We start from the raw sequence: 15008 nt of genomic DNA, 5'->3' as shown, positions 1-15008 counted from the left end.
ATACTCTTTACCTACATTGTGAAACATGAGGCAGAAAATCTGCTGCTGCTACTATTACAGTAAAAATTAGGCAAGCAAAAACTTGTGCAAAAAGCACTGTGGAACTTTGCCTTGGGTTCCTATATTTGGCTTGGTTTTGCTTTGCTAAAATTGCTGAAAATTACATACTTATGCAAAAATGCACTATTTCAAAATTAAACAAATTGACTTGCAGGCTTTTTGCACTTTTTTATCCTATCTTTATCCCACATTTAAATCTGATCCTTTCACTCTACATACCTATACATAGAAGCAAACCATTTTTCATATATCAGCCTCTTCTATTCAGACTGTATAGTTACAATGAATTATGCATCCTCAGTAAAGTATGGTTTATTAACCTTAACATGCATGTGTAAACTTTTTTTTGTGGGGGTACTGTCTCCCAAAAGGCCATAAAATAATTTGTTTCTTGGCGTTATCTCCATAGGCATATTTACCACTCTTTGCTTGTCCCAAGGGCGTGGGTCCTTTCTATGGGGGGGAAGACTGACCTTCAAGGCCCAGGTGGTGTAGTGCATTCCTCTTTTAGTGTGTGTGTGTGTGTGTGTGTGTGTGTGTGTGTGTGCCTGTATTATATTTCTCGCTTTCTTTCCCTTTCTAATGGTGCTGCCTGGACCAGACAGGACATAGTATTAGGTGTTCAAAATAAAAGTTTACTGTGATTCTCTTCAATGTAAATACAGTTCAATCAATCAGAAATTACTGGACCACAATACATCTGTATTTACATCTGGGTACCAATGGCTTCTTTCACTGGCCTGTTCTCTCCTCTCTGTTTATGTGTCCTCAGCACCATGTCTTGGGCTATATTTCTTCCCTAAGGAAGTAAGATAATAAGAAAAATACGAATTGGGGAGGGAAATCACTAAGAGTGCAAATGATCCCCTTAGTTGCAGAAACATACCAGAGGTCCATACAAGTCCAGACTGTCCTCCACCCTATGTCCAGTGACTCATAGGGTAAAGATCCCATTGTGGGTCTCTAAAGCTCTTGTCTCTTCTTGCCGGACTCCTTCTGAAGTGAGCTCTCATTAAGATAGGTCTGCTGCCGAACAAGCAGGCTAATATAGCCCACCTTCAACCATGAGAAGGGGTGGCACTAAACCTCCCCACAAACCAAAATGGGTAAAACACTTTCAAAGTCCAAAATGCTTCTACTGAGGTGATGAGTCACTGCTGCCTTTCTACTTCAGGGGAAGGGGTACAATAGGTCTTCTCACTCCTGGCCCCTGGATTTGGGTTTCATCCCTCAGCAGAACTGAATCAAACTCAGGCGAACTCAGGGAAAAAAATGTCCAAAATGTAACCAAAGTCTCCTTTCCCAAACTGGAGGCAGACTCTGACTGCAAGGGGTACACTGCAGAGATCTTCTTTAAAATTAACCAGCTCTCAAACAGGATTCTAATTCTCCAAAAGCTAAACTAAAATGCCCACACTCTCCTTGCCTCTCTTTGCCCCCCACCTCCCGCCTTCTGTACTGGGACTAAACCTCTACAGTAATCCTTTAAGGGAGGTTCTGTTGGGAATGGTTTCTCCCTGCTATCTGGTTAACAAAAGGGCAGGGATCTAGGGCCATCTAGTGGAGATCAGTGGGCCTTTATACATGATTCACATACAGACATGCACAATATTGCTTACAATACCTACTACTCTTACATACAATCATTTCCCTATCATGTTATTACCCACACTACAAATGCAACACCTCCATTTACAGTCCACTAGTCATATATTTTCTTGCATATAAAAGTCACAACACAAAACACTTCATACAGGAACTGACACCACGTACAAGAAATAGGATCAAAATAAAACTATTTGCAGAAAATTTAAAAAATCTATACCATTAGCTACTTTTTGGCAGACTTCATTCCTAGTCTTTGCTGATACTGAGAACAGTGTTGGGCCTACTTTCTCCTTATTCTCCCACCAAATGTAAACATGATATGTTGGGCTTTCAGAAGAAGAATAACTTCATAAAAATAAGTTCTTAAACTTTTTCACAAACCCTATCTAATTACATGCAACAGTCACAAAGAGAAGAAGACAAAGTCGACAAAGGAAGTAACTGATGCAGAAACTAAGAGAAAAGTGAAACAAAGAGAGAAGCACAAATCAGAACAGATGACAGTGTTACATTACTGATACCAGTGAAATATGCCATGTAAAATGCAGGGAAAGGAAAGTAAATCATACAATTCAATTATGCGGGTATACAAATGGATGAAAGAGGCAATTCATGCAAAAAAGGGCATCTTTCAAAAAATGGAAAGCAGATCTAACTGGCAAGTTAGATGTATAACAGTAATAAGACATAAAAAAAAATTCGAAATGAAGCTTGCCATAAAGGTAAAATCTAATAATAAAACTCTTTTCAAATACATTCAAAGCAAAATGCTTGTGAAGGAATCAGTTGAACTGTAGATGACCAAGGGGCAAAAGGGGTACTCGGGGAGGACAAGGTAATAGCAGAAAAACTAAGTGGTCCATATTCAGCCACTGAGTAACTAGTAAAGTAAGCCTGATACACCTATCTGTCTAACTTAACCGGGATAATTAGCGATGCAGCAGTCTCACTGAATATACCCAAATATCTTAAAGTTAGCCTGATAGGTATATTTGGATAACTTTAGAGCAGCTCTACTGCCAGTTAGGTTAACTGGATAACTTCGATATTCACTCTTGGGAACACCTATTGCCCACCCCCAAAATGCTCCCAACTTAACCAGCTAAATTCTAGCCAAATAACTCTTTATCCAGCTAGAATATAGCAAGTTAAGATTTTTAAAACAGCAGCTTTGCCATTTAGATAGCTTTTTAGTTATCCATCTAATTGGCTTTTGAATATCTATCCCTTAATTAATTAATTAATTAATTAATTCTTTCCCTCGATCTTTACTGAGGTGCATGTTGAGGGCATATCCAAAGATATTGTTAACAATGGCAAAAGTGCTTCCCACAAAGCAGTAATCTAAAACAAAAAACAGCATTAAAAGCAACAATAATGACAAAAGTAAATTGCAAAAAAAATGATATGCTCAGACTATATAAAAAAAATCACAAAATGCTAAATATGGTGATGAAAAGGGTTTGTTTTTTTTAAATAAGGTGTATCAGACGCCAAAGAGCTTTATATGCTCTATATGGAGCTAAATTGCAAGTGCCAATCATTTATGCCACAAGATTAATAAGTGGACTTTATATGAACCTTGTGAGAAGAGAGTGAGATGGAAAGAAAGTGAATTTTATTTGAACCTTGGGGGGACCTACGCAGCTCATAAACACTCTTTGATGGTGATGATTCTGAGTAACTATAACAAATCATTATGAAACTGGAAGATGTACTAGATCAAATCGGCAAACTAAATAATAATAAATCACCAAGATTGGATGATATTTACCCCAGATTGTGAAAAAACTAAAAAAATGAAATGGCAGTCACTTGTAAGTCATGAGCTCCCCTGACCTAGATTATATATCCTGTTAAAAACTGTTTCTTCAGTGAAATATAGCTATACTTAACAAAGAACAAGAGAAGAAATCCTTGCTGGAATATTGGACAGATAAAATCCCCAAACCTCCGAGGCAAAACAAGCCCAAGGTAGTAGAAAAAATATGCTCTGGAGAGAACTCCATATAGGAGGATGAGTGACCTTTGCCTGCAATACCTCTAGATACCACCAGAATCCCACAGGACACGTTTGAGATATTCTCAGAAAAACTTACTTCCGATATCATGAATAAATTGGTGGTGGTCGTGAATTAACTTGCTAAGTTAGTATCGGCTATGCAGGAGAACTCCACACATCTTACAGAAATGGAGGGCCACATGGATGTTCTGAGCTCTTCTTATAGAGGCCCATAAAAAAGTTGAGATGTTGGAGAGGAAGCTATCTACAATGAAAGAAAAAAATGATGACATTGAAAACAGAGGCCATAGAAAAATATTCTTATCATAGGGAGTCTAGAAGGCACTGAGGATACTAATGTTGTTCTGTTTTTTGCATCATGGATTCCTGAGGTGCTGGGCCTGGAGGCAAAGAAAGGACAATTGAAATTGGAGCACATTCACTGGGCCTTAGCCTCCCCTCCCCACCTCTTCAGTCAATAGACCACAAGTGGTTGTTCTTCAATATTATGATGATAAGGTTCAGGTAATGGACAAGGCAAGGTTGAAGGCTGAGATCTGGTTTCAGAAGCATTGCAGGGGTTTTTCTCAACGACTGATCTCAAGCTATTCAGAAAATGTGGGCAAGTTTCACTGAGGTGAAAAAATCCATGCGACAGCATGGTCTGCCCTATATCTGGCATGGCTGAAAGTTATTGTAAGTAATAAGGAATATATTTTATAATCAGTAGATGCAGCAAAACAGTTTCTGGCTGAACTAGACAAAGTTACAACATGAAAGAACTATAAGGAATGGTAGAGGTTTCTTCCTTGTTTGTGTTGCAAACCATGCAGTTGGTTAACGTAACATTTGCATGTTTGGATTCCAATGTTAGGCCAAAGTTTCACTACCATTTTTATGGTCAGGAGCAGCTAGCTTTACTAACTGACAAATGTTAAGATGTCACAAAAATAGAAGTCTAATACTGCCGCAAACTAAATAGTCACAAAAATATTCAAATGTATTGCAGGACAAAGTATATAGAAATATATTCAATACTATGAATTTGTTAAAGGACCATCATACTACCCTTTGGTTTTAGAACAAATTTCATGTTCATTAGAACCAACTGGGTCTCATATAATCATTGGTCCAGATGTTAAAGTCTTTGATACAATTTTGTAATTTTTTGTTATAGTGATGCTTAAATAAAAGTGTACTTCCCCTTTATTGTGTCCAATGCTGCCAAGCCCAACACGATATCATGTTTCATAGTAGTTGCTTCAGGGGTTCCAATTGTATGTGAAGATGAAGTGATGAAGTGAAGATCTTTAGCGTGCTTGAGAAATCCCTGGTGTTCAAAAATGTGGAACAGAAAATCTAAGAGCTGGAGCCTCACCATAGGGCCAAAGCTGGGGCCTCACCTAGGTCAAGGCCCAAAGCAGGGGCCACGGCCTAGGACCATACGTGAAACACAAGGCTCTTGGCCGAGGAACAGCTTAATGACAGAGTCTCGGCTGAGACCCACCCACCCCCGAATTTTTTTAAAAAGAAACAATAATTATCAGGTAATCGGAAGAAGGCAAGTCCTGACAGCGTCGCCCGTATGACATAGTGAGGGCAAAGGTAGTGCCGGCGCCATTTTGAAGATTGGCAATACGGCCCGCGTGCAGGAGGTCGCTCCCAGACCCCCGCTGGACTTTTGGCAAGTCTTGTGGGGGTCAGGAGGCCCCCCCCCAAGCTGGCCAAAAGTCCCTGGGGGTCCAGCGGGGGTCCGGGGGCGATCTCCAGCAGGCATGACGTCGGGAGCCAGGAAACAAAATGGCGCCGGCGCTACCTTTGCCCTGTCACATGATAAGGGCAAAGGGACACCGGCGCCATTTCTCAATGCAGTCGTGGCTAGAGAGAGAGAGGGAGATCACGTTGGTACCCCCCCCCCCCCCACTGGACCCCAGGTAATTTAAAACATTTGGGGGGGTTCGGGAGGGTGGGGGATTTCTTTTAAAGGTTCGGGGTGGGTTTTAGGGTTTTTTTGGTGTGCCGGTTTTCCCGCCCTCCCCCGATTTACGATTTTTAACAATTAAAAAAAAAAAACAACACGACGATAAGATTTCCCTCCCCCCCCAGCCAAAATCGATCGTTAAGACGATCGATCACATGATTCACACCTCTACATGAGACTAGTGCTGATTTGGTCTGAATTGTGAATCAATCATGAAATCAAGGGGAGTTTCTATTAGAGATTGTTAACTATTGTTAGACCAAATTTGTAAAGGGGAGAGTTAGACCCTAAGAGGTAGCTTTTAAAAGCCTTACACACCCATAAACAGCCACATTTGCACATAAGTGGGCCATACAAATTTTAAATAGCCAGCACTGACACATGTAACCTTTAATTTTCCTCAGCCAGCATGCGTATGTTTTGCATGTAACTTTGCTACAGCTACTCAGTAGGCATAGGAGGAGAGAGAGAGAGAGAAAGAAAGAGAAAGAGAGAGAGAAAGTCTTTGTAAAGCTCAGCCTGACACTCAATTTAGGGACCATTGTAAGAGGGCAATTTGATTTGGGATGAGATTTTGGGAGATGGGTTGGGGTTAAGGGTGGTGGTGTTACAGACACATTCAGAAGTATTCATTGTAAAATTGACATCATTAAAGAATTTTAGACCTTATAAGTGATGAAAATTGTAACAAGAGAAGTTGATTTTGTACACTGCAGTCTCTGCTAGCTGCATTGTACAAACCAACTCCTTTTCATCACTTATAAGGATCTTAAATTGTCATACGTTGGATATACTTTATAACCTTAGCATCCTGAAAGGGGATTCAATAGCTCCCCTTCAGCAGAAGAACCTTAGTGAATTTTATATTCTTGGTCCTAAAATATTACCTTTTTAGGACATTGTCACAAACCACACAATGTACAAAACCTCCAAAGGACGGGTCTTTAAAGTAAAAGGTTGTAGATGAAACACTGAGGGGTTCAAATTTGCCCTGACAACTTGATCTCATTATTTTTTATAGAGGGTGCTCTTATTGTCATTTCAGCATCTAATGACTTGATTCTCAAAAACCTGCTTTAAAAAAGGTCTGCACTTCATGGTTCATAAAAGTTCACCAGGACCTCATCAACACACCTTGAAAAATGGCTTCAACAGCTGTCAATATTTTAATACACAACAACAAAACTGATATTTATTTATGTATTTGTTTGTTTTTGTATACCGATATTCAACAAAAGTCATCACATTGGTTCATATATAAGAAAAGGAAGATAAAATACAATGTGACAAATAGAAGCAGAAAAATTATATAAAGTAAGAGAGAAAATTAAAGAATACAGAAGAGAGAGAAATAATGAGAGATAATTAAATTGGATTAGGTAAATAGTTCTTTTTAACATGCTGAGAAAGCTTTTATAAAAAGCCATGTTTTCAGGTCTTTCTTAAAAATGTGTGTGGATGATTCAAGTCTTAGTTCAATTGGTAGGGTGCTTGTTTCCATCTTGCCAATGTTTGTTTCTATCTTGCCAATGTAGTATTTTCTCCAGACTGCTCATATGCAATACCAGCACATAGTTGGAGCCTTTGAGGAAGAAAAAAGTTGTACAGATAGTACTGGTCAGACTCTTTTCTGAGGCAAGATAAAACAAAGCTCTTTCTTTTTTCAAGGGCTTGAAGCCTTTAAACTTTTGAATAGCAGTTCTTTGGAGTCTCTGTAGGAAAAGAAAGATGTTCACCTATAAGCTTTCAGCAGTCATTATCAACTATAAAGGAAAGACATTATGGAGCCACTTGTCTTGAGGAACCATTTAGAGTTTTAAAGGGTCATTGGCCCAAAAAAAAAAAGTTGTGGCCAAACTGTGAGGTTGTGATTTGGAGGGGTGGGGGTATTTGTATTGGAGCCCATGGCCACATTTTATTGTGCTCTTTGGGGAAGGGGAGGGGCCCAGAGCTGTTGTGGTCTGGTTTTTTTTTTTAACTTTTTCATATTTTGGGATGTACTGACCCCCACTCAACCTTGACATTTGGTCATGACTTACATTTTTATTTTTCTGTTGTTTTAAATGTGCGTTGGGATCCTTATGACCCACATTAGGGTTCAGGCCTCCCTCTGTAAAGCTAATGCATTTCAAATAGGTGTAGATAGTTTATCGCAGTTGACTACCTTTTTGGTCAACTGCAATGAAGTATTTACATAAAATTGACTAGTAATGACCTTCTGTGTATGCATTTGCATTATGCATGCATGCAAATTGCATGCAAAGAAGGTCAACATAATAGGGGAGGGTATCTGGGGGGGAAGATGCAAAATATCGCATATATCATGCAATATAACAAGTGTTAGAACCCTAATATGGCTTGATGAATCACCTGGTAAGTGACTTGGGGGCATTATAAATTTCCTAGCCTTGACCTAGATTCATCATTTTGCTATAAATTTTGCTAGAATAGTGCCCTCACTAATAAAAGGGGCATGGTTAGGGTAATTTTCCATATACAACATCGGATAGGCATTTTACCACAATGCACATTAAATTTATCATACCGACATTACTTTCACATTGCAAGCAGAGAAGTGCCTGTCCACATTTTGGGTTGGAAAGAGAGAGAGAGAGTGCATCAAACTAGATTGAGAATAGATTGTACAAATCTCATATTTTGTTATTATTTGTGATATTTGTGGGTGGATCCTTTGGCAGATGACCATGCCCCCGGGGGAAGATCCCGAGAGGGACCACCAGTCAGGCTCAGAGTTGGGAGACAGACACACACTAGATCTTTTATTAAACTGTATAGTGAACCACCAGAGGTGGCAGTAGGGAGCTGGAAGAGCCCAGCTGGGCTGTAGTCCCTCAGGCACTGGAACAGTGATCCCAGTATGGCTGAGCTGTAGAGAAACTGAATATAGTGAGTAAGCAGAATATGCAGAGTTCAGGAACAGAACCTTGATGGTAATACTCACACAATAGTCTCTTGAAGCAGCCCAGAGGCTAGAATGAAGTAGGCCCTCGAGGAGCGAGTACCTGGTTCCAGGGAAAGCTCTGAGAGAGAGATTGTAACTCACTGGTGTTGTAGGCAGTGGTGTCTTCCTGGCAGAAGTTATATTCAGTAGCAGGTCTGGGAACGTGGGCCCTCGAGGAGCGAGTACCGGTTCCAGACTGCGACCTGAAAAGCAAGAGAGAGAGCGAGGCCCCCGAGAAGCAGGTACCCCTGGTAAAGTCCTAGGAGGCAGAGTAGCAAGGTATGCAGAGAGCGAATCCCATCTGCAGCGATACCTGGAGGAAGCCCTTGCTAACTGGAATAGCTAGCAAAAACGAAGACCTTAAGTATCCGGTGAGGATGACGTCATCTCAGGGGGACACCCCTGAGGTTCGCTCCACAGCTGGTACTTGAGTTGGGGCCGTGCCACGTGTGCCCTTAGGCCTCAGGAGAACATGGCAGGAAGGCAGCATCTAGCCGGTCCGGGGACACCGGAGGAGGTCGGCAAGATGACGCCGCGGCAGCCAAACTTCCATCAACCAAAGAGGGAGTCGCAAAAGAGGTAAGGTGGGCAGAGTGGAGTTGTCGGGCAGCGACGGTCGCAACATATGAATGTACCTTTCCTCACTCCAAATCACATCAAATCTTCACTGATATGTACTGTGCTGTTTGTACCTCTGACTATACATATAAAACTGCCCCCCACCCCAAAACCTAGGCCACCAGCAAAACCTCACCCCGAGTTACTGGTTGCCTCCTACAGTGGTATAAAAAGTGGATTAATATGTGTGTGTGTGTCTCTCTCTCTCCCTCCCTTCCCCCCCCCCCCCCCAAAATGGGATTTGTGATTTTTTAGCGCAAATTCCATTTCAGGCATATTGCACAGCATAATGCCAGGAAAAAAGATGTAGTTATTTCTGGTGTTAAAACCCATGATAACATGTGGCACACAATTCTAAGTACCCCTCATTTTCATTTACTCCGACCAAACTCCTTCCAATTCGGGAAAAAAATTTAAAATTTCCATATGCATCTCACGATGCATTATTTATCACAGGCGTTATCTCAAGCTGCGCACAGGTTAGTAAAATGGATATTCTAAAATTGAGCGTCCATTTTCCTAAGTGGCTGAGAGCAACCTCTCCCAGGCGCCTGCTGCCGAGGAGGCTCTAGGGGCACGCAATTTCCCTTATCAGCTCCTTTTTACCTCAACAGCCCATTTGTATGTAGCACTGATACTCCGGAGGGGTGGATCGGCGCACATTAAGGGAGCATGTGCTCAATCATGAGCACCCCTTTAACACGCACCGATATTGCATCAGACCCTCTGTGACAAATGCTATTTTTTTTTATTTTTCAAAACTTGTTTTTTCTGGCTCTGCTATAGGTGTATACTGCTGCTACTACAGCTGCTGAAATCTGGTTACCCCAGCATCCCAACACTTTGTTTTCTATCTCTGCAGCAGTGGGAGTGATTTTGCTGCTGGTAGAAGCTGCTCTAAGCTTGCTTCCTGCCAGCCTAGCACATTTTTTTGTGGCTCCAGTGGTGAGAGTGATAGTGCCATTGCTGCAGCTGCTCTGGCCTAGGTCCCCAGCATACTTGCTCTTTAGTTTTCAATTCCTTGGTAGTGGGATGATTTTCCACTTCACTGTCTGTTGTGAACTGGATTTCTGGCATTTAACAGCTTCACTTGTAAGGCTTTTATCATGGATTGTAACAGCTGAACTACATTTCATTTCTGGCATGACAAGACCAAACTTACTTTTATATTTTTAGTTATCACTGACACAACACTACTTTGTTTTTTGTCTGCAACATAATGCAGATTTGTATGTTAGAAATGTGTTCTATTGTACTGGATTGATTTTTAGTGATTATGTACTGAAATATTATTTTGAACAACCAGCCCTCTTGGTGGATTGAAATGCACTATGTGACCCTTCTCATAAAATGTTTGGAGATCCCTGTTGTAAGGCACTTTGGTCAGCGCACCATATGAAACCAAGCAAGCAGCAAAGACAGTGCTGAACATTTAAAACACATCATCTAAACATTTAGCACTTCCTCATTTAATAATCTGTGATAGCAAGCTTCTGTTAACGTAAAGTGTTATGTACCAATTACAGTGCGAAGGAGAATCTATCAGGGTGCCTCCTTTGTCTCTCGGTGTTTACCTGGGAAGATCAGCTAGTCCTTGGCAGAAAGCTGTGTGAGTCCAGCTGCTTCCATTTCACAGATCAATCAGGCATTGGCAATGAGAAACGTTGCACGATAACTGACTTGAGAGCTCCATTCATGATTTTCATGGCAGCACAGCAGAGAATTTAAAGGGCTCCTGTCCATAACACACAGCTGATACAAGTAAAAGGATAATGGATTGCACTGAAGGGCAGTCTAAATAAAAAAAAGACTAGGAGGTGCAATCTGACGTCCTTCCTACTTAGCTTAGCTAAGATGGATTGGTCTTTGATAAAGATGCCTGTGATCCTCCAAGTGTCCCTCTTCTTTCATGAATAATGTAGGAGATGTTGAACCTCATGCAGGAGAATTGTTCAGCACTCAATTACTTCCAATATTGAAGGAAGAAATGGATGCCATCAAGCAAGTAACCACAAAAATGATATACTTCTAAAACTATGAACTGATGTGCATACTCATTATTCCATCAAAAAGATTAGCATTTTACACTACAGGTCTGCATTTCAAACATTAAGTAGAAAAAAGTACTACCACTTTTTCTATTTTGCACCATTTATGAAAATATAATCATTAATCCCATTTATGTATGTTTTCTATTTTACAAAATTCAATTAAAATAGGTTCATACTCAACATCCACATCATACCTCAACACAGCTGTTTTTCAGTGCAAGGAACCTGCCTAAAAAAGATTGAGAATAAAGGAAAAATCTTTAAAAATATATAACTCATTACTGTGAGTCTGGTCACGCCAAAGGCCGTTGAAGAAATGAAGAACAATATACATTTCTGAAAACTAATCACTCGGGGCAATTTTTAAAGGGATTTCTGTGTATAAAAGAGTGTTTACCACCAGAAAAAGTACCCTTTGAAAATTGCTTATGCCCTTTGTGGGGATAAGGGATGGTACTGTAGGCGGGGTTAGGGTGGACCCCTGGAAGTGCACATGGGGATTTCAGTTCAAGTGTGGTCAAGTGCTTTTAGCTTCATATCTTTTTCTTGTGCTGTCATCATGGTTTGAGCATGCTCAGTGTGTTTTCATCTTCCAGTTTCAGATGTTGATAATGCAAAGATGGTTACGCTATATATCTCATAAAGGACAATGAGGCTTGTGTGCAGTGAAATAAGGCTGATAAGAGTAGAGCTGTTCTAAAAATTAATGGAAGCGTGCTTTGTGATTTTTTTTCTAAATTAACAGGGCCTTTTAGTAGGGGTTTTTTTTTTTAACTTATTATGTGATTGTCATTCATTCAGCAAAATGTTTTCTAAGATTTAAATCTGGTTATTATAATTTTGAACTCAATTCTGGAAATTTTAATGATATGCCAGAATATCTACATGGGAATAAATCTTTGGGAGACAGAACTGAATCTCCTCTAACCTGGCCTGCCTTTTGTGCTGCATGAGAAAAATGCTATCATCAAATAGCTCCAGATATTTTCCCAGCAATGGTGTAGAATGCAAGTCTAAGTTTTCATGCTCACAGTTGATAGTCTTGCATTCATAGGCATTAAAGATGATGTATTATACAGTATATGCTTTCTCATTGCTGTCATTTACAAATTATTTGAGTTCAGCTGGAATCTCATCTCATGCATGATCCTGTACACATATAATTTATGAACTGAAAATTTACCTACCGGTAGTTTACTCATAATTCACTTACCCATGTTACCTACTGTATTTAAGATCTTGAAATATGCCCTGCAATCATTGTGAAAACAAATTAGCTTCAGAACCTACATCATTACGTAACCAGGTTATGCCAAGAATAATCCTTGGTGGTGAGCAGCATTTTGGAGGTTAATGTTAACAATTTCCTATCGAGGCATTCTCGTCAGCTCTAGTCTACTTGAGAGACACTATTTTCATAAAATAATTTAAAGAAAGGACTTCCTGGAACCCCCTTCAGTATATCATTGGTTAATACCTTATCTGCAATAGAACATAATTATTAGGGTTCCCATTTGTTTCACTGTAATTTTAAAACACATTTTTCAAAACAAAAACAGAATCTTCATACATGCTAAACAATTACAAATTTCCTTCTAAGGAACATGTAGATGTGCAAGAAACCAGTCAGGGCAGGAAACTAAATGATTATTTAAAAAATGTTTATTATTTTACTTGTAAAGTATTTTCCAACCTCCAAAGTCAGCAATGTTGCTACATGCTAGATCAACAGCCCTCTAGTCTGCTACCATGAAAAGACAATTATCTCTATGAGAATCAGTAACCAATATATTGGTCAGTAACTCATTGATAGGTGTTTTGGGGTTTGTTTGTTTTTTTGCTCCAGTTCAATTGAAATAGCAAGTACTATTGATAGATTCTAAACAATTAGGTTTGTGAAACTGGGCAGTCAGAGAAAATTAACATGCTTTGTTCCAGTAACATTTCCTCCAAATAAACTAATCATTTTCCTTAGTGTATAATAGATGACACTGTCAGTAAACTTGAAATGTTAATGGTCAGAAATTATTTTACAGGAATGCACTTGCACTAAGCACTTATAAAACAAAATTGTACAAATGTGGGAGGTTTTAAAGAAAAGGCATTTCATGCACAAAAATTCTGGCACATGTTTTGGATAAGCTGAATCTATTCCTTTGTTTCCTACAGAAATAACAATTAGTTGAATCTACGAAGAACAGAGGATGAAGCCCTGGAGGTCACACTGGACATGTTTTCTTGGTGTGCCCATGCTGGGCTAAAAAGCTGTTGTGTAAGACTGCAGCAGAAGAGAACACATTAAAAAATCAAGCTCCTGTGAATTTATGAGAAGTGCATCACAAAGACAAATATTTCAGGCGTGCAATTGCATTCGGCCTTTTCAGCTCTGTGTCCATAGCAAGTCAACGGCTAAATTGAAAAATCAATTCCAATTTAAATTATTGGAATAAAGAACACCAGGAGTCAGAGATAAAAAGGCTGTGTTCTCCGAGATCCTTTTTAATTGGAAAGTCATTTCTTCAGGGTATTCTAATGGTTCTGAAGGAAGATTGCAAAATAAAGTTGATGGGCTGGAGGAAGGTTAATAGCTAATGTGCTTTTCTTGCTGCACAGCAGCCGCCTGTCTTTATGACAGCCCACATCATATGTGGAAAGATCCCAAGATTTTCAATCATTCGATACTCTGCCGTTTTATATTGCTTCTCTTTCCTTAACTCATCATGCACTGAAAATGTGAGGTAGCCTTTAGCTGGAATTCTAACTGTACTCTTGTTTTCTTTCAAATGACTACTCTAATTTGCTTCCGTTTTAATATTTAAATAAACAATTAAAGGCTAAAGATTTTCCCAAGAATGTGCCAGAGCAGCAATACAATGTGCACAAGTTTAAACAAAATAAGACAAGCAAAAACAACACATGCAAATTTTAAAAAGAGCAAAGTGAAGGTTAAACATAGTACAGAGGCAGGTGAAGCCAAAGGCAAGCTCATAATTGAACACCAGAGAAGTGGGTGTTCTTACCTAAAAAAGTGAGAGAGAGGGAGAAAGAAAGAAAATGTAAATAAGCACAGATTAAGAATTATTCTTAATTTCTAGACCAAATGAAACACTGGAGATTTTATTCACTAAAAGTTTGTTTGGCCTTTGAAGGGCAAATAGTGGGCTAAACCCTGATAGCTACTGTTGTGAAAGAAGATATTCCTTAAATATTCCACAAATAAAGAAAATATTTATCACAAACTGAGAAAACTGCACAGACCAAAGGTTGGCAGCTCCGGTTCTTGAGTGCCACAGACAGGGTATCCACAATGAATATGTATAAGAGAGATTTGCATGTGCCACCTCCATTGTATACAAATATATATTTATGCATATTTATTGTGGATACCCTGAAAACAAGACCTATTTGCAGCACTCAAGAACTGGAGTTGCCCACCCCTGCCATAGATGGTCCATTACAGGGCTTCTCAAGCCTATCCTGGGGACCCCACAGCCAGTCATGTTTTCAGGGCATCCACAATGAATATACAAGAGATACAGTTAGATACTGAGTCTCGAAGGTATGCACATTTATCTCACTCATGTTCATTATGGATATCCTGAAAACCAGACTGTTGCGCGTCCTGGCCGCGTCCGCTCCGTGGCCGGCCTTGCTCACCTTGCTCTCCCGTCCACGAGCTCCGGGCTCTCTTCCTCCGCAGCCACAGCCAGTTCACGGCATCCCCAG

General features: G+C 39.9%; 1 long non-coding RNA gene across 1 annotated transcript in view; it reads left to right on the top strand.

The window, feature by feature from the left end:
• The window catches only part of LOC115091530, a 32817-nt gene extending 18950 nt beyond the window's left edge, over positions 1 to 13867 (top strand). The window contains exon 2 of the long non-coding RNA XR_003856753.1: positions 13452 to 13867. This is a non-coding gene — a long non-coding RNA (uncharacterized LOC115091530). The remainder of the gene's footprint in view (positions 1 to 13451) is intronic.
• Positions 13868 to 15008: the final 1141 nt, after the last annotated feature.

The sequence above is a fragment of the Rhinatrema bivittatum genome, chromosome 5, assembly GCF_901001135.1.
Source record: "Rhinatrema bivittatum chromosome 5, aRhiBiv1.1, whole genome shotgun sequence".
Taxonomy (NCBI): domain Eukaryota; kingdom Metazoa; phylum Chordata; class Amphibia; order Gymnophiona; family Rhinatrematidae; genus Rhinatrema; species Rhinatrema bivittatum.
The sequence above is the reverse complement of the archived record's forward strand: the minus strand, read 5'-3'. Positions and strand labels throughout refer to the sequence as shown.